The sequence below is a fragment of the Sus scrofa genome, chromosome 13 (genome assembly GCF_054392235.1).
Source record: "Sus scrofa isolate SSC_HxYL_T2T_F1_AM1 chromosome 13, Sscrofa_HxYL_maternal_Yorkshire_Landrace_v2.0, whole genome shotgun sequence".
Classification (NCBI taxonomy): domain Eukaryota; kingdom Metazoa; phylum Chordata; class Mammalia; order Artiodactyla; family Suidae; genus Sus; species Sus scrofa.
In genome coordinates this window covers 162,638,242-162,659,363 of record NC_139395.1, presented here as the reverse complement: position 1 = coordinate 162,659,363, position 21,122 = coordinate 162,638,242, and the positions used below count along the sequence as shown (strand labels likewise).

The window sequence follows — 21,122 nt, the reverse complement described above, 5'->3', positions numbered from 1 at the left end:
CCAGGTCAGATGTGTGTTTGCTTCTTCAGCCTCTAGTTCCATAGCCACTTTGCCCTTACTTGGTGACTTTCAGCAAACTTCTACCACCTCTCCTGGGGCAAATAGGAGTTTTTGAGTCTGTCTATGCCACTTGGGAGTAGAGCTAAATTCCAGGCCTGTCCTTGTTTAATCTGCACCACTTTGACTTCCTTGTGACCACCTATTAAAGGTTGGATATTGTCCCCCAAAAAAGATATTTGAAGTTTTAACCTCAGTATTTCAGAATGTGAACTGGCTGGGAAACAGGGGTGTTGCAGATGTAATTACTTAAGTTAAGATGAGGTCACTCAGGAGTAGGGTAGGCCCCTCCCCCAACTCCATCACTTTGCAGCCCCTGAAGGTCAGGGCACGGGGCTGACAGCCAGCTTTCCAGACATTTATCTCCCTCTTCTCCCAATAACCCAGCAGGACCCAAAGGATCAAGTCTTCCTAGCTTTCTTTTCCTACCTGACTCAGATACTCTTTTTCTAAAATTCTATGATCAAATCCACGGGACATTATCTCTTGGTATATTAAAGAAATCAAACAATAACAAGAAAGAAAGAGAGGGAGAAATAAAGGAGAAAGGAAGGAAGGGAGGAAGGGAGGGAAAGGAAAAGAAAAGAGAAAAGAAAAGGAAAGGAAAGGAAAGAACAGAAATTTAGAAAATACTTCTCTCTCCAAAAAATTCTGGATTTTGAACCTCTTGCTTTGCTGCAGTCTCAAATATTCCATCTGAGATGCCAGAAGCTGGCTATTGACCATCTCACTGTCTTTACAATTCCAAGTCAAAGGGTCAACACATGGAGGTGTGATACAAAAAGCTCAGACTTGACAGGTGCTTGAGTAGAGTGGTGAGTCACAGAATTGCTGCTTGATTAATTCCCGTTTTTGCAGACAACTTGGAACCGTTCTCTTTCCTCTCCTTGAGAGGTAAAGAAAAGAGAAATCCTTAGCTGTACCCTCTCATGCTCCAGTCCATTTGCTGGTCTGTGCATTTCTCCCTAGCAGTGTGGACCACAAACAGCCTAATACGTACACTGTAAGCAATGAGCGTCTTAGAGAATCAGGTTAAAGCTTTAACATTATCAATAACGTATAGTGAGAGAACAGAAATATACTGAAAAGGAAAAGATTTACGTAAGCCTACAAATTTCCATAATCTAGATAACTGTCACAAACACATATCAGTGTAGAACAATTCAACAAACATAGAAAAGGCTGAGATTTCCTCTGAAATGCTGGTCCCAGATTCTTAAGTCTGTCAATACATTTCTACTTTAATAGTATATGAAGATTCTTACACCATCAAAAGGAGGTATCTGTAGGGAGATATTAAGATGTTAGTTTCAAGAGATTCTTATTTTTTTGAACTCTTAGCTTAAGCTAAGTGAAGTAGTAAATGCTTGGAGTAAAGTTAGAGAATAGGTATTTTCCACTGGAAAGATAAACAAACCACACTTCCTTGTAAATAACCCTAAGTACTACTTTATTATGAAGGTTTTTTTCACTTAAATATTCTCAATTTGGGGCTCATTTAAATCACTAGCCTATAAGAGAGCTGGAAAAGGAAAGGAATATTGAAATATAATCAATTAGCTTGTCTTTGGTTGTTATGAGAAGTTTAATTGAGGAAAGAGGTTTCTGGAATAAAATCTGAGTTATCTTTAAATTTATTTTTGCCATCTCTCCTTGGTATGTTTATTATTATTAAAAGTAATATCATATAAAACTTAATATTTATCTTATTAAATTGTCTTTTAAATAAAGCCTCAAATGTGAGCCAGGCAGGTTAAACTCTTTCAATACAGTATTTGCTGGAATTATCCCAATTATTCAAAGGGATAAACCTGGCACATCAGAGAGAGGTTACATACATACTCTTTATTCATGTCTAGAAAGTGTAGTTTTCTGAGGCATTTGGGTAATTTTAAAAGCTTGTGCCATTTTCCTTCCTTTGCCTAAGCACCGAGGAATCCTGGCAGCTAAAAGAAGGTTGAACCCTACATTTTCTCTCAGGTAGTCAGCCCACGAGAAAGCGTGATAATAGCAGAACAAAGGGGGACTCCTTAAAGCCCAACAGTAATGCTGCAATTTTGCTCCAGAGCCAATGAAGGAATGCAGGAATTCTGCCATCCCACACTCTTTTGGCAGCCCTGCCCAGGGACGTGTGGTCACGTGGTGAGGAGGTGGGAGTAGGGACAAGGAGAGAAGATCAGAGAAACCAGAATCCTCACCCCTGGGAGAGACAGCATATCTCTGGGAACAAAGGAGGCTACATATCTGCCATTTCTAACTGTAGGACTAATTCCAATCAGGACTCACTGGGTAGTTTGGAATCACCCTTCTTCACCCAAATATCACATGTCCATTCACTTGTCATTCAAGTTGTTCATGATGGCCCTTTGGGGTTCATTTAAAACTGGAAGGTTTGGAATGAGTAACTCTAACACAAATGTTGATGCACTCACTATTCTGAATAAATACATATCTCACTTATTTATCTAAGCTAATGCCGAGCAAATGTAAAGCTTATCTTATCAACATGGACAACAGGGATAGGGGTTGGGGAAAACCGAATCTGAAGATTTCCAAAGAAAAAAACTAGTAAATTTAAGGCAGTACAAAGATTTTTTTTTTTTTTTTTTTGTCTTTTTGCTATTTATTGGGCCGCTCCTGCGGCATATGGAGATTCCCAAGCTAGGGGTTTAATCGGAGCCATAGACACCAGCCTACACCAGAGCCACAGCAACGCAGGATCACGAGCCACGTCTGCAACCTGCACCACAGCTCACGGCAACGCCGGATCGTCAACCCACTGAGCAAGGGCAGGGACCGAACCCGCAACCTCATGGTTCCTAGTCGGATTCGTTAACCATTGCGCCACGACGGGAACTCCAAGGCAGTATAAAGATTTAATTAATTTAATTGATTTGATGCTTGGGTCCATGTAATCTGCTTCCTTTGCTTTCTTTCACTAGATTTATTGGTTCTGAAAGCAGAAATTGAGGACCTCTGTATGAAGGCCTGAGCTGGGCACTGTGTGATAGAGCAAATCCGAATGAGTTATTGGTAATTACCCTCCATACTCTGAAAAGGAGTAGTGCATAACACAAGCTAAGGACTTGGTATTTTTGAATACTGAGTGAATAATCCGTAGCAAAAGATAAACCAGAAATTATTTTACCTATGATATTTAATGATATTTTGCAGAATATTTTATTATTTATTGAAAGTTAGCATTAATGTCAGTTCTGTGTGTATCTGTTTGATGATAAGATGAAGATATTTGACTATTAACATTGGTCTTTAAGGAACTAAATCAGTAATCTATGTACAAATTAGGAGCAATATATCTTGTGATTTCAAAATACATCACAAACTATTTTCTTGAGCATGATTCTATTAAATGAGAAGAAGCAACTCTGTTTGGAGTGAATTTAAGGTTGACCTAAAGATCCTGTTAGAACTCTAGCGAGACACTGTGTAAGAATGTGGTTTGTAAAGTGCTGTGAAGTTTTCGTAAAGCACGTGGTCGTCAGAATGGGATCCAAAATCAGACAGGCTGGAAACAGTCAGTCCCCAGGTCTGCTGCTGACTGACTGTACACTTTGGGGCAAGTTATTTTATTCCTAGAGCCTTAGTTTTCTCATGTATAAAATGCAGAAGTATACTATCTACCTGATGCATTTTTAGTGAATATCAAGTGAGCATAGAAACATGTTAGCCATTTTTGTGGCTGAAGTCCAAAGCAAGAACTTATGTCAGCAATCACCATCTTCTTTTTCTTCATCATCACAAGAAGCAGTCATTTCAAAATTACCAAGAGAAAAAAGGAAAGGAGAAGCAAAAATAAGCAGAAGTGCTGCTAAATCACATTCTTCTTATCTCTTACCTGGAACAATCTGCCAACCAGTCTCTCCAGGCTTCTCCTCCTCAGATGGATGGTCCCAGCTATCAAAGTGACCTATGGACAGAAAGCTGACCAGATCACTCTTCTAATCTCTTACCTAGTTGCCTGTTAACCCACTGAGCAGAGTCCAGGGCCTTTACACTGGCTTTTAAGGAGGGTCTTTCATACCTGAGCCCCTGCCTGCCCATTCACCCTCAACTCTGACCAGGTAGACCAGATCAGGTCAGGTAAATTGGTAGATTAGACCTGGCTACCTCCTGGCCAAATCCTACTTGGTTATGACTAAGTTAAGAAAACACCAAAAAAATGAGCAACTCAGCTCAGACTCTTACTTCTCAAGAAATTGCATCCCTAGCCATTTGTTAAATTGCTCCATAAACACACTATACTGTGATCTCCTTATGGGTGGGGTCCCAAAGGACCTATTTTAGTACTTGGCTTATTTTAGGGGTTCAGTAACTATTTCTGAATGAATGGCTGAATGAATAAAAGAATGAATACACATTGGATAACCATGTGCAAAATATATAGATTTCTAGAGTTACTGGAGCAAGTGTAATCACCTTAGAAGGCTTGAAGGGTGCCAAAAAATAACATTCTTTCCCCAATCAAGTTTGAAAATAATGAAAAGATAGACATGGAAGTCTAGCAGAAGGAGATAAAAATGTCATCCTCATTACTGATAAAGCAAATAAGGACAGGGCTTAGGTGCGTGAAGGCAGTGGACTTCCTAAACCGCACTCCAGAATTAGGTAGACCTACCCATCAGCCAAGAGGACTTGCCTCTGCACAACTTACAGGGAGAAGCAGACCAAACTGTAGTTCCCAAGGTCAGCTGGCTCCCAGCTATGCAGTGTCAGTTTATTTCCCAAATGCACCAATGAAAATATGGCCTTCTCCTCTGGGACAGCGTGAGTCAAGCAGAGGAGCAAAGCCAGGAGGGTTACAGCCATTGATGTCACTTGGACTTATAATCAAGAGCCAAGGGAAGTTGCTGTGCTCCCATCCCCAATATCCTCTGTGCACTGATTGATTTAGGTTCTTGTGATATTTCCCACAGGTGGCAGGAAGAGTGGATCACAAAGACACCCCTTGGACTTCCCCTGGTGGCGCAGTGGGTTAAGGATAGGTGTTGTCACTGCTGTGGCTCGGGTTGCTGCTGTGGCTTGGCTTTAGTCCCTGGCCTGGGGACTTCCCCATGCCACAGGCATGGCCAAAGAAAAGAAAAGAAAAAAACAAGATACCCCTAAATTCTGTATCAGTCAATAGATTATCTTTAACTTCCTCTCTCTACTTCCCCCTTGATTGAATAATGCACTTACATAAACTTCTTATCAAGATTTTAAAATTGTTTTGGTTTCTGAAAATTATACCTTCACTTTTACTCAATTAATTCAATAAAGCCTAGCAAGTATTTATTGAGACCCTGCCAAGTCCCAATCACAGTAGAATGTAAAAATAAATATGTCCTGGTGATCCTCTGGTGTTTATGATCCAGTCAGCCTCCATTGGATCTTTTCTCTTAGAGAAGAGACAGCTCAGTCAATTAGGAAATCAAGGCAACAGAGAGGAGTTCCCATTGTGGCTCAGCGATTACAAACCCAACTAGTATCCATGAGGATGCGGGTTCAATCCCTAGCCCCGCTCAGCAGGTTAAGGATCAGGCTTTGCCGTGAGCTGTGGTATAGGTCGCAGACATGGCTCTGATCCTGCATTGCTGTGGTTGTGGTTGTGGTGCAGGCTGGCAGCTGTAGCTCCAATTCAACCCCTAGCCTGGAAACATCCACATACCACAGGTGTGGCCCTAAAAAGACAGAAAGAAAAAAAAAAAAAAAAAAGAGAAAAATATTTCATTTTTCCCCCTAATTTCCAAATGTTCTTCTGAGTAGTTAAGTGACTGTTTACCCAGAGTTTCAGACATTTCTCTTCTGTAATCAGCATTAGAGCCAAGACACTAATGATAAAGGTCACGGAAACCTCTGGAGAGTCATTTGTCTTCTCTCATGTTGTCCCCATTGCCCCAGCTCACAGTCCTGCAGCTGGTAAAGAGAAGAGCTGGGTCAAAGGGTTTGGCTGGATTGTTCAAACCTATCACCACAACCGACAAACAGCTCAAACCAGAGGACAGATGATTTCACCTCCCTGCATGAGGCATGATACTTCTCTTCTCTCTTATCTTCCTAGATCTTCCATTGTTCTTTTGTTTAAAAAAAAAAAATCTTAACATCTTATGTGAATTTTTTTTTTACTTAACAAGATTGGAGAAGACTACCTACATTATTTTACTAGACCTTAAACTCACAATAGTTTTTTTATTTCTGTTTCATTCTTTCTCATTTTGTCTTAGATCTTCTCATCAGCAGCTGAGAGAACCAGTTGAAAGAAACAGGGAATAGATTCTATTTTCTAAGAGACTTAGATTCAGAGTCTGCTCTCAACTTCAAATTTTTAGCCAAACCGTTATGGAGAAAAGTATAATTTTGTTCCCCATGGCTACACTAAATGATGTATATCAAGCTATCAAATTTGACGCAGCCCTCTGCTGTCTCAGAGTTGTTCCTTGAAAAGCAGCTTCTTTTCTTTCTCCTACTTTCATCTTTCTATTAGATTAATAGCAGGAGGACAAAGTAATTTCTAAAGGAAATTACTATTTTCACTCTAGAATAATAGTTTGGCAGCATATATTGTGGGAGGACAAGCAGGGAAACCAGGGCTAGTATTTCTGCTTGAAAAAAAAAAAGAGAGAGAGAGAGACTGATAAAGTTAATGGAATCAAAAATGATTTAATCTTAAATCCACTCATGAAATAGGGCATAGATTTGTAGCAGAGATTAAAAATAAAACATAGGAGTTCCTATCGTGGCTCAGTGGAAACGAATATGACTAGCATCCATGAGGACGCAGATTCGATCCCTGGCCTCACTCAGTGGGTTAAGGATCCACCATTGCTGTGAGCCATGGTGTAGGTCTCAGACACGGCTTGGATCCCATGTTGCTGTGGCTGTGGCATAGGCCGGCAGCTATAGCTCCAATTTGACCCCTAGCCTGGGAACCTCCATATGCTGTAGGTTATGGCCCTAAAAAGACCAAAATAAATAAGTAAATAGATAAATAAATATAAAACATATATATATTTATGTGTGTGTGTGTGTGTATCTCAAACTTTAGGGCATGTATATATATTTTGTTTCTAAATATCATGAATAAGGAAAATGGCAAAATTCCAGCATATTCGAGAATCTAAGAATATCATTCTCTGCAAGAAGGGCTGTAAGATATAGGCTACAAACTGTATTTCCTGCCTTTTTTTCTAGATTTGTAAAGAGTACATGAAAAGAAAGCCATCGTGGCATGGCTTTTTTGTTATCCCTGTGACTGTTTAGAATATAGAGGAGAAAGGGTAAATAAAAGAAATGGTAGACAGTAGCTACTCACAAATAGTGTAAGGATTTCTCCAAATCACTTTGCATATGCATTTTTTAAAAGTTCAAATGTTTTATTTAATAATTACCTAACAGAATGCATCTTAAATATTAAACAGACTTCAAAAGAGGATTTCATGTGCTGAAGAGAGTCATTATTGGGCTTTGGTGGTAATATTCACTTAATAAAATACACAGTGTTTCTTCTGCCCAAAGCATTTCGAAGCCCTGGGGGGAAATGAAATCTTCCAAGGAGCAAGGGCAAGCACATTTCTAGGGTTAGTAAACTAGAAGGGACCCTTGTGTAAAAATTTTCTTGGAGCCATCAAGTTAAATCCATTTGCAGAAACAATCAGTAATCCTATCATAAAACTGTGGCTCAAAACATACTACTATGCTACCCAAAGTGGGATCCATTTTTTATGGTGTATTTACACTATATTTAATATACTCCAATATCTCATAATGTTCAAGGCTAAATTTCAGTAAGTGCTAGTTATTTCATATGAGATATAAGAATATTCAGATAGGGATATCTATCTATACCTACCTATCCATCTATCTAGAGAGATATATAGATAATATAGATGATGTAAATATAGACTTGGATGTACTTATAGATTACCTAGCCCAAGTAAAAAATATAACCAAGTTCAAGGTGGGGATAGATACATTCTTAAAGACTAGTTTCACCAGTAGGATATTGTACTACCTACCAACATTCATGAGGTTGGAAGGCCCAGAGTTAATTATTAAGGTATCTCATAAATTGTATGCGCAGGCTGTGTCAAAGAGAGTTATTCCCTCCAATCCTGAGACCAGACAGAAATAGAAAAGATGTGTGGTGCTTCATCCTAGGATGCTGGCCTGGGAGTCTTGCCTTTGACTCTGCGGTCTTAGCTGTAAGCTCTGTCCGGAGGGCCCACATCTCTTGTCTGAGCCCTACCAGAGTCAGAACCTAGAAGTCTTGCCCAGGCATACTTTTGACCACTGCCAGCAGCTACCACAGCTCCAACCACAAGCCAGCCTTTTATACTAAATACACATTAACCTACATCAGACCATTATATTTCCCCTGAGTCTTTGACTATTTCTGCTACTAGTACTGTTTGATTGTATTGGTATGAAGTTTGAAAACTTAAGAAGTTTTTATTAAAGAAAAAAAAAATGCCAAAAAGTAAAATTGTACAAATTATTCAAATATTTTAAGACTATTCCACCCCACATCCCTCCATTCACAGTTCCCAGAGAAAAACAGTGTGAATTTCAGTCTTTCTCTTTTTGACACTTAGGCATTTTTTCTGCTTTTAACAAATAGTGATTATATATATTGGTTTGAACTTGTTCTTTTCTCTTTAAATATATTCAGGTCATTTTATTATGAGTTTATTAATTCATTCTCACATGGTTCTATGGCATAGACATGCCATACTTCAGTTAACCATTTCCTGACTGAGAGTGATTTTGGTTTTTAAAGTTGTGCTATCACAAACAAGGCAATAAATATCTTGGCACATATAACTTTAAGTACTTCTTCTATCATTTCTTTATAAGACATATTTTAAAGTGATATTATTGAATCATAACATATCCCGTGTGGACAAATTTCAATAGATACTATTGGGGTCAATTTTGGACTTCTCCTTTATATTTCCCCTTTGTAGACTACAACTCAAAGTCTATGAAAAATTCCTTTGTAATAATACCTGGCCTTTTAGTTCAGACCTGATATCACCCTAACTACACTTTTTACAAGCTCTTTAGACCCTAACATACTTAGACACTGACTTTAGCTTCCTAATTGGTTTTCCTATTATCTGGTCTTTTATTCTACATATTACAATCACATTACTCTTCCCAAAAATTGCCTTATGCATATCACACCTCTATATTCTCTCTTGAGTCCCCATTACCTAAGAAATGGACCTTAACTCAGGATCCTTCATAATCAAGCTTAAATTTTTTTTCCTTTATCCTTAGGATTCCTGTTTAAAAATTTGAGAATGAGGGGGCAGTTGGGGGAAGCATGAACCACACACTCTTAGGCACTTCACATGTCTGAAGTATTTTCACCCTCACGTCAGTTTCAGAAGAAGGGAAACTGATAGACTGAGAAGGTAATTTATTCTCTAACCCAGAGCTGTAGCATCTAGAGTTGGGGTTTGAAATGCAGTGTATTTGACATCAAAACACATGCCGTTACTATTATACCATATTTCAATTCAGTAAATATGCATTTGACATATACTCCATGTAAAACACTTTATTATGTGCTAGGGAGGATCAAACATTTTAAAAGAGTGGGACATAATGTACATTGAATCATGGAGCCTGCCTCCCTGACACTAACTCCTTCCTAACAGCGAGTTTCATGCCATGGGACCCGGCCTCTGGCAATAGCTAGCAGAAACGAAGGCACTTGTTCTGGTGACCTACTACTACCTAATGAGCCACCCCAATGCTCAGTGGCTTAAAACAACAACATTTATGTTTTTCACAAATTCGCAATTTAGGTAAGGCTCAGAAGGGACATCTTTCTCTTTCTGACTTACTTTCTTATGGCTGAGAAGTATCCCATTGTACATGTGTACCACATCTTCTTAATCTATTCATCTGATAATGGATATTTAGGTTGTTTCCATGTCTTGGTTATTGTGAATAGTGCTGCAATGAACACCGGGATGTGTGTACATTTTCAAACTATAGTTTTGTCCAGATATATGCCCAAGAGTGGGATTGCTGGATCATATGATAGCACTTATATGTGGAATCTAAAATATGGCACAAATGAACCTATCTACAAAACAGAAACAGACTCACAGACATGGAGAACAGATTTGTTGTTGCCAAGGGGGATGGGGGAGGGAGTGGGATGGATGGGGAGTTTGGGGTTGGAAGATGCAAACTATTGCATTTAGAATGAGTAAGCAATGAAGTCCTACTCTACAGCACAGGGAACTCTATCCAATCTCTTGGGCTAAAACATGATGGAAGATAATATGAAAAAAAGAATACATATATATGTGTGTGTGTGTGTATATATATATATGACTGAGGCAATATGCTGAACAGCATAAATTGGCACTACACTGTAAATCAACTATAATTTAAAAAAATAAAAATAAATTAAAAACAAAGAAGGGACATCTTGACTCTGCCATACTCAGCACCAGTTAGAGTCGATTGAAGCTCAGGAATAGTAATTATCTGAAAGTTTGCTTATTCCCTAGTCTGGAGATTGGTGTTAGTTGCCAGCTGGGCCCTCTGGGGGTGTGTGGGAGGGGAATGTCACCTTAAATATCTTCCAGGTAGTCCTTCTGGCCCAGGGGCTGGGTTCCAAACGTAAGCATTCCCAGAGGGCCAGGCTGAAGCCACTTTCCTGTTAGGACTCAGCCTTGGAAAGTACCCCTTAGTATCACTTCCACTGAAGATACAGGCCCACCCAGATCCTAGGGGAGGAAATGTAGCCCCCACCTTACAACGAGGGACTACTGAGGACACACTGTGAGAAGAGCATGCAGCATGATGCCCCCTCCTTAGAATACAGTCTTCCACAGCATCTGTAGATATGCCAGTGACCTGTCACAGGAGGATAACCCAGGACAATCAAATTCCCTTTCAAGTGAAAACAATTTACTAATATTTAGAGGACAAAATAGTTGCTGGAGATTAATCTGGCAGAACATAAGGGAGAAAGAAGAGGAAGACAAGATGGAGCATGTATTTCCTAAAGTTATGGGGCCATAGACACTAGGAGTAAAACCCCAAGTCCAGCTCACTTTTATGTGAATCCTCAGCAGAGCACAGTACTAAGCACATAGTAGGTGCTCACGTGTGTGGTGAAGATGTATATGAATGACAGAAAGAGGGGATGCAAAAGGAGGGGTGCATTCAGAGGGGAAGGATGAGATTCTATTAGAAATATGTTGAGTATAAAGTTCCAGTTATAGCTCCTTACTGAGATGTCTAACAAGCATTCAAGGAGGTGGGTCTGTGGATCAGCAGAGAGAACAAGAGTTAGGGAGAGGATTTAGGAAGGCACGGCCAAGGTCCAGCTTTGGCTGAATGAGACTGTCAAGGAGGAGCATGTAGAGGAAGACCAGTGACTAAAGCTCAGGCAAAATAATGAATGGCTAAAGTGATTGGCTTCACATCAGTTGAATTTAATATCTGTAATACCTGCTTCACCACCCTCTGTATATTTTCTTAGGTTTGGCTACGTAATCTCTGTTCCTCAGAGTTGTGTTATAACGTTGTTATAATAATAAAAGCTACTCACAGGGCTGTGGATTAAGTGGTAGAATGCCTGCAAAGTACTTGGAACAGAGCCTGGTACATAGTCAGCTATGGATGTATATTAATTATAGTAACTACTGTCAGGTGATTTTTTTTTTTTTTTTTTTAGCATCTAAAGTTTAGGAAGGAAGTTCCTGTCATGGCACAGTGGAAACGAATCCGACTAGGAGCCATGAGGCTGTGGGTTTGATCCCTGGCCTCACTCAGTGGGTTAAGAATCCGGTGTTGCCATGAGCTGTGGTAAAAGTTGCAGACATGGCTCGGATCTGGCATTGCTGTGGCTCTGGCATAGGCCAGCAGCTGTACCCCTGATTAGACCCCTAGCTTGGGAACCTCCATAGGCCACAGGTGCGGCCCTGAAAAGACAAAAGACAATAAATAAATAAATAAATTAAGTTTAAGAACAGAAGAGGAGCCAGAGAATAGCACTGGCCATGAAGGCCTTATGAAACCTTGTGTAATAGTCATGATGAATAGCTGTGGTTACATTTATTACCGAGTTGCCAAACATCAAAGAGTTGCTGACTATTAATAAAGGGGGCTGACAGGGTGAGTCACAGTTTCTATACCAATATTTCACAAAAACTGTGCTTTGGATGTGTTGTGTCAAAAAAAAAAAAAAGTATGCTGCATACTCAAGTAAGTTTGGGAAATGTTGAGTTAAACACAATTAAAGAGAGACTTTCCTTAAATGCATGTGCCAGTATGAGCTACTGCTGCTAAGGAGATATAGAGAGCATCGTTTCCCAAACTGTGAGGACATTTTAGGGATAATTCTGCTAAACCAATGTGTAAAACACAAATTCCCAATGCTCATCAAGGAAAAATTTGGGGGGGGAACTTCTTAAAAATATGTATTACTGGACCCCTTCCACAGATTCTGATTAGAAAGTCTGGAGTGGGGATAAGGAATCTATATATTTTTTTAAAAACTTCCTGCTGTTGCCTTGCCTCCAGACAGCTCAGGAGAGGAACGGACCCCTTTTATAATCCCCCTCTCTCTTTCCAACCTATTCTGAGAAAAATGGCTCCCACAAGGAAAGGCAATAAAATTTAAAAAGGAGAATAATTCTGCACCAAGAAGATGACTAGAAAATAGAACATCAACATTCACAAACATTGCCTCTGAGTTGACTTAAAGAAGCATGGACCCCAGGCACTCAAGGAAATATAGAATTTGCTATTTAAACACACACACACACCCCAACTTGAGAACTCTCAATGTGATTATTTACACTAGCTCAAGAAAGCTATCTGGGCCAAAGGAATAAGGAATATCCCATACTACATCTCACTAAGATATCCAGAAAACATAATGAGGACAAAGATTCATCAAACAAGCATAGCATGACAATTACCTATTTACTCGTTATGCTTTCAAAAATCTTCAGCTGACAGCCTATGTGGATGAAAGGTAATGATTTGATTATCATAAAAATATAATTAGGCAAAAGTAGATGTAGGCTCTACTTATAAAGAAAATCAAACTATCTCCCTTTGGAATTAGTGGTGATCTGACAGATTTCCAAGATTTCCTAACAGAACTTTAAAGCAGTCAGATTAGATTTTTTTTTTTAATCTTAACTTAGAATTCATTTCTAACACAATGGGCATAGTTGTGTTCTCTGTGTGCCTGTTTAAAATTTAATGGAAGGACAGTTTCCCTAACTCCCTGAGATTTACTTGAAGATCAAAACAGATCTCAGGATATATGCTGATCTAAGAGATCTGTTAAACCAAACCTACTAGAGATCCTCTGAGAACATTTGGAAACAAGACAGTTTTGTCTTGTGAACATTCTAACCAAGAAGAATCCAGTCATGAGTGAATGCTTTAATATAGTTTCTATTTCCACAGTCTGCTTTAAAACTTTTATGGTAAAAATAAAAGAAGATAAAAGTATAACATCGCTTCCAGGCATCTCTTTACACACTCAAGCAATTATTCATTTTATGGGTCTGGCAGGATAGGATTTGGTTGCGGTCATTCTTTGCCTTTTCCATCACCCCTGGTGCAGAGGGGGTGGGAGTGAGGATAGATTAGTCTGTGAGAGGCCACCCATGCTGCATTCTTCCAGGTTGAAAAAAGACTATAGAGACATCCGTGACCATTAAATGCAACACGGGATCCTAGATCAGAGCCTATAAAGAATGTTATTGGGACAACTGATTAAACTTGAATGGAGTTGGGGAATTCAATGTTAGTAAGTGTCAGAGATAATTTCCTAATTTTGATCCTTACATTGTGGTTGTCTGCAGAATATCCTTCACTATTCTGAAGTGATGGGCACCACATTCAAAACTTATCCCCAAATGGCTCCGGAAAGAATGTTTTCGTGCTATTCTGGCAGCTTTTCTGAAGTTACCCTGAAACTATTCCTGAGAGTATTTCTGAAATTTTTGTAAAGTTAACATTATCTTTAGTATTTAAAAAGAGTATGTTCATGGAGCTCCCTTGGTGGCGCAGTGGTTAATGAATCCGACTAGAAACCATGAGGTGCAGGTTTGGTCCTTGGCCTTGCTCAGTGGGTTAAGGATCCAGTGTTGCTGTGTGCTGTGGTGTAGGCTGCAGTCGAGGCTCGGATCCTGCGTTGCTGTGGCTCTGGCGTAGGCTGGCAGCTACAGGTCCGATTGGACCCCTAGCCTGGGAACCTCCATATGCCATGAGTGCGGCCCTAAAAAAGACCAAAAAAAAAAAAAAAAAAAAAAAAGAGTATATTCATTTGATTGTTTGCGAGAGTTTATTGTTGATTTGCTCAGGTTCTCTAGGTAAACTACCAAATCACCTGAAAATAGTTTTACTTCTTTTCCAATTCCTGTACCTCTTATTGTTTTCTCTTTTTAAATTGTGCTGGCTAATATCTCTAGAACAATGTTCAATAGTAGCAGAAACAATGAACATTCCTGTTTTTTCCCCTAATTTTATTAGAAATTCCTCTAGTATTATCCCACCAATCACAATTCTAACTTTAGGAAATAGGCATCATTTCCTATTTTCTTGAGTGTTTTTATCAGGAGGCTTCTTTCAAAAGCTTTTTTTTTTTTTTTTTTTACATCTAGGGAATAATCATATGATTATTACTCTTAATCCACTAATGTCATGTTTGTATTGATAGATTTCCTAATACTGAGTCATCCTGGCATTCCAGAAGTGAATCCCACTCAGTCATGGTTCATTTTCTTAATGTAGTTTTATGTTCCATTTTTAGTATTTAAGCTAGTATTTTTCCATTAAAACAGGATGATTGCTTGTAAATGTATTGTCACTTTAGCTCATGTTCTTCCATACTGTTCTTAAGAGGACAACCTCTGTGAAAAGAGGCTGGGCGATAGCAGAAAGGATGTGAGAGGTGGTGTCATGGGAAGATGGAGAGAGCTGTCATTAGAGCCACACAGACCTTTGGGAAGTTTCTGGGCCCTGCCTGGTGCTGAGTGACCTTGGAGAAATTATGCCTGCCTTCTATTCTCTCATCTGTGTAATAGGAGAACCTACACAGTGGGCTGTGTGAGGACTCTGTGATGTCTGTGAAGATTCCAGTACAGAGAAGAGAGTGGTGGTTACCATAATGGATGAAGGGGGTCAGCTGTATGTGGATGGATGGAAGTGAGCATGCTGTAGTGTATACAGAAGGCAGAATATAAAGCTGTACACATGAAGCTCATGTAATGTTATAAGCCATTACTTCAATTCAAAAAAAAAAAAAAAAAAACACATCACTACAATGCCTGGCACAATGTAAACCCTCATAAACATTGGAATATTTAAGTATAAAGAACTACTTTTCTTCTGCTCTTTCTCATATTATTTTTAAGCAGTATTAGGATACATAGAAATAGATATCATAGTTTCCTCAGAGCCCCGCTTTGTCTCAGCTTAAGTGGCGACCTAGCCCGCAGGAGATTAAGCAGACAGGTTTCATGAGCCAGCTTTCCATTTTGCCTCTTCTTTTATAGTTACCCTGTTCCAGCCTAGAGAGGTAAGAATGTAAACAGTTAAGTTCCTGGTGAGTGCCAGGTGGAAACAGGATGGGGGACAGTGAACAGAGTAGAAAAGGAAGGAAGATAGTATTTCTTGAACTCTACATCCTGGGGACTAATTTTTGTCTACCTGCAGTTAATAGGTGAGGAAAGTTAGCAGGTCGCATCAAGATCATAAAACCTGAGAGAACCAGCTTGGGAGGGGGTGAATGGAGCCTTATTTCTCTAAGAGTTGTGATTCACTTCTGCGCTTTTGTTGTTATTTGTTTTTTGTTTTGTTTGTTTGTTTGTTTTGGTCTCATCTATAGCTTCCTCCAAGCAGAGGAGATGGGAGAGGTGCATTATATCTAGGTTGAGTTCTTGGCCACTTGATCTCTGAGTCAGTCAGTGTTCTGAGCCTGGGGGAATCTCCCTGAGCAGGGCAGAGGACCTGCTTGTAGGACTCCCCAGTGTGAAGGAGGTAAGGAGAGCACTAATTTCCTGATGCTTTTGTTCTGTATCTCGTTATTAACATTGCGGAGATGAAAGGCTGTTTACCACTCTAAGACTGGTAGACACAGCTTCATGGGAGTGGCCTAAAGACACTGACATTTGTGCTGAACCTGGAAAGTTGAAGCGAAAGAGAAAAGCCAAACTTGTGGGAGACAGCATAGTACAGGTATTAAGAAACAGTCTGCCGACTGACACAGACCTGGGGCTACATTTTATGTCTCTTTCTGCTGTTGACCTTGAACAAGTTCCTTGTATTTTCTGAGCTTTAATTGTATTATTGGTAAAATGAGGAGAAATTACCTAATATATATGCGTTTGTGGTGAAGATTAAAGGAGATGAAGCAGGTAAATCACTTAACACAGTGCTTAGCATATGAATCTTCAAAGGTAATGGCTTTTTTTTATTATCTGACCCTCAGCAGTATTCATCAATCTTGTTCTGTCAATAATCTTCAGACCTTATTTCTTTTTTTTTTTTTAACAGCTTACTGAGATATAATTCCCCTACCATATAATTCACCCATTTAAAGTAAAGAATTCAGTTTTTAAATCTCGGCGGAGTTGTCTGCAATCTACTTTTAGAACATTTTCGTCAACCTCCCAAAGAAACTTTACACCCATTGGTAGTTGCTGCCTTACCCCTCTTCCACCACTTCCCCATAAACAGCTCCAGGCCACCACCAATCTACTTTCTGTCTCTGTAGACTTGCCTATTCTGGACATTTCCTAGGAATGGAATCATACAATATGTGATCCTTTGTGACTGGCTTCTTGCACTGAGCCTGGTGTTTTCGAGGTTCATCTATGTCAGAGCATGTGTCAGAGCTTTCTTCCTTTTTATGGCCAAATAATATTCTGTTGTACAAATATACCATATTTTTTTATCCATTCACCAGTTGAAGGATAGTGAATATCCTTCTACTTTTGGCTATTGTGAATAATGATGATATGAACATACCTCATTGTAGTTTTGATTTTCATTTCTCTAATAATTAGTGGTGTTGAGCATCTTCTCGTGTGCTTTTGGCCATATGTCTATCTTCTTTGGAGACATGTCTGTTTAGATCTTCTGACCATTTTTTAATTGGGTTGTTTGGTTTTTGATATAAAGCTTGACGAGATGTTTTTATATTTTGGAGATTAATCCTTTGTTGATTGCTTTGTTTGCAAAGATTTTCTCCCATTCTGTGGATTGCCTTTTCCTTTAGTTTTTGGTTTCCTTTGCCGTGCAAAAACTTAAGTTTAGGAGTTCCCGTCGTGGCGCAGTGGTTAACGAATCCGACTAGGAACCATGAGGTTGCGGGTTCGATCCCTGCCCTTGCTCAGTGGGTTAACGATCCGGCGTTGCCGTGAGCTGTGGTGTAGGTCGCAGACGCGGCTCGGATCCTGCGTTGCTGTGCCTCTGGCGTAGGCCGGTGGCTACAGCTCCGATTCGACCCCTAGCCTGGGAACCTCCATATGCCGAGGGAGTGGCCCAAGAAATAGCAACAACAACAACAATAACAACAAAAGACAAAAGAAAAAAAAAAAAAAACTTAAGTTTAATTAGATCCCATTTGTTTATTTTTGTTTTTGTTACTCCAAAAAGTGTACCAAGAAAATATTGCTGTGATTTATGTCAAAGTGTATTCTGCCTAGGTTTTCCTCTAACAGTTTTATAGTATCCAGTCTTATGTTTAGGTCTTTAACCTATTTTGAGATTATTTTTATGTAAGGTGTTACAGGGTGTTCTAATTTCATTCTTTTACATGCAGCTGTTCAATTTTCCCAGCACCACTTATTGAAAAGTCTGTCTTTTCGCCATTGTATATTTTTGCCTCCGTTGTTGTAGATTACTTGACCATAGGTGCATGGGTTTATTTCTGGGCTTTCTATGCTGTTCCACTGATTTATATTTCTGTTTTTGTGCCTGTTCCATACCGTTTTGATGACTGTAGCTTTGTAGTAAAGTCTGAAGTTGGAGAGCTTGATTCCTCCAGCTCCATTTTTCTTTCTCAGGATTGCTTTGGCTGTTCGGGGTCTTTTGTGTTTCCGTATAAATTTAAAAAACTTTTGTTCTAGGTCTTTGAAAAATGTCATTGGTAATTTGATAGGGATTGTGCTGAATCTATAGATTGCCTTGGGTAGCATAGCAGTTTTAACAATGTTGATTCCTCCAACCCAGAAGCATGGTGCATCGTTCCATCTGTTTGTGTCACTTTCAGTTTCCTTTGTCAGTGCCTTATGGGTTTCAGAGTACAGGTTTTTTGCCTATTTAGGTAGGTTTATTCCCAGGTGTTTTATTTTCTTTGATACAATGGTAAATGGGATTGTTTTATTAATTTCTCTTTCTGATCTTTTGTTGTTAGTATATAGGAATGCAAGAGATTTCTGTGTATTAATTTTGTATCCTGCAACTTTACCAAAGTCATTGATAAGCTCTAGTAGTTTTCTGGTAGTATCTTTAGGATTTTCTATATATAGCATCATATCATCCACAAACAACAACAGTTCTACTTCTTCTTTTCCAATTTGGATTCCTTTTATTTCTTTTCCTTCTCTGATTGCCATGGCTATAACTTCCACAGCTATGTTAAATGAAAGTGGTTAGAGAGAACATCCTTGTTTTTTTCTCTGCTCTTAGTGGGAAAGTCTCCAGCTTTTCACCATTGAAATTGATGTTAGCTGTGGGTTTGTCATACATGGCCTTTATTATGTTTAGGTAGCTTCCCCTCTATGCCCACTTTATGGAGAGTTTTTATCAAAGATGGGGATTAAATTTTATCAAAAGCTTTTTCTAAATGTATTGAGAGGATCGGAAGATTTTTATTTTCCAATTGGTTAATGTACTGTATCACACTGATTGATTTGCATATATTGAGGAATCCTTGCATCCTTGGGATATAACCCACTTGATCATGGTGTATGATCCTCCTTTTAATATATTTTGGATTTGTTTTTTTATTATTTTGTTAAGGATTTTTACATCTATATCCATCAGTTATGGTCTGTAATTATCTTTTTGTGTATGTGTGGTTATTTTGTCCGGTTTTGTTATCAGAGTGTGGTGGCCTCATAGAATGAACTTGGGACTATTCTTTCCTCTGAAATTTTTTGGAAGAGTTTCAGAAAGGTAGGTGTTAACTCTTCTCTAAATATTTGATAGAATTCACCTGTGAAGCCATCTGGTCCTGGACTTTTGTCCTTTGGGAGTTTTTAAATCACAGTTTCAATTTAAGAACTTATGATTGGTCTATTCGTATTTTCTGTTTCTTCCTGGTTCAGTCTTGAAAGGTTGTACCTTTCTAAGAATTTGTCCATTTCTTCTAGGTTGTCCATTTTATTGTCATATAATAGTTGCTTATGATTCTTTGTATTTCTGAGCTGTCAGTTGTAGTTTCTCCTTTTTCATTTCTAATTTTATTGATTTGAGCCGTCTCCCTTTTTTTCTTGATGAGTCTGACTAAAGGCTCATCAAAAATTTTTTAATCTTTTCAAAGAACCCAGTCTTTTTTTTTTTTTTTTTTTTTTTTTTTTTTTTTTTTTTTTGTCTTTTGTTGTTGTTGCTGCTGTTGTTGCTATTTCTTGGGCCGCTCCCGCGGCATATGGAGGTTCCCAGGCTAGGGGTCGAATCGGAGCTGTAGCCACCGGCCTACGCCAGAGCCACAGCAATTCAGGATCCGAGCCGCGTCTGCAACCTACACCACAGCTCATGGCAACGCCGGATCGTTAACCCACTGAGCAAGGGCAGGGACCGAACCCGCAACCTCATGGTTCCTAGTCGGATTCGTTAACCACTGCGCCACGATGGGAACTCCAGAACCCAGTCTTTTAGTTTCATTGATCTTTCCTATTGTTTTCTTCATCTCTTATCTCATTTATTTCTGCTCTGACCTTTACAATTTCTTTCACTTTACTAACTTTGTGTTTTATCTGTTCTTTCTCTGGTTGCTTTAGGTGTAGGGTTGGGTTGTTTATTTGAGACAAAATCCCCTGCTCCTAACTCTTTCTGCCACACAGCTCTTAATCTACTTATGTATCTATCCTTATCTTCTTTCCTTCATCAACATCCTCTTGAAATGAGGAATCTATCCTTTAGTCAAGGCCAACCCTCCCACTGTAAGATGATCACCCCCTCTCTCTTTTCCCAGAAACTTGCTCCATCACTTAATCTATTTTCTCCTAGATCTTTTTTCCTTTCTATTTCACTCAGCCCATGAACCAGCCTAGCTTGCTCCCTCTCATTTTGAAGAAAAGCAAAACTTCTCAAGATTATCATCCTCTAAATATACATCTCTAGCCATGACCACGATTTCACTTGGATGATCTGCAGACATACTCCAACTCAGTATGTCCAAAATGGAATTCTCATCCTCACATCATATCTTAGCCTTGGTGTCATTGTGGAAATCAAATGAGAATTATTTGGCATTGTAGGTACACAGCAAATGGAAGCCCTAACATGATGGCAGGACCACACTATCTTCTTTTTTTTTTGTCTTTCTGCCTTTCCTAGGGCTGCTCCCAAGGCATTTGGAGGTTCCCAGGCTAGGGGTCTAATCAGAGATGTAGCCGATGGCCCACACCAGAGCCACAGCAATGCAGGATCCGAGTCACTTTTGCGACCTATACCATAGCTCACGGCAACGCCAGATCCTTAACCCACTGAGAAGGCCAGGGATCAAACCCACAACCTCATGGTTCCTAGTCAGATTCGTTAACCACTGAGCCACGACAGGAACTCCAGGACCACACTATCTTCTGAGCATCCCCAAGTCTGCAAAGAAAACTGGATATATTATAGCTGTGGAAGGTCTGACTTAAAATCAGGAGCTCCTTGGTGAACTCCTAAGAGCAAGGACACTGGTTTCCTTTTCTATAATATGAGATTTTATAAGAATTAAAAGATATAATAAAGATAAAGTACCTAACAGGATGGCTGGTAAATAATAAGCATGGAATATAAACCCAACAGAAACAACATTAAAAAATTGATTCTTCTCTTAGTCTAAATATTGCCCATTG

General features: G+C 39.3%; 1 protein-coding gene across 22 annotated transcripts in view; it reads left to right on the top strand.

Annotated features, from left to right (window-relative positions):
- PHLDB2 (pleckstrin homology like domain family B member 2) overlaps positions 1-21,122 on the top strand; it is a 248,227-nt gene that overhangs the window by 93,170 nt on the left and 133,935 nt on the right. The gene's annotated exons all lie outside the window — the stretch shown is intronic.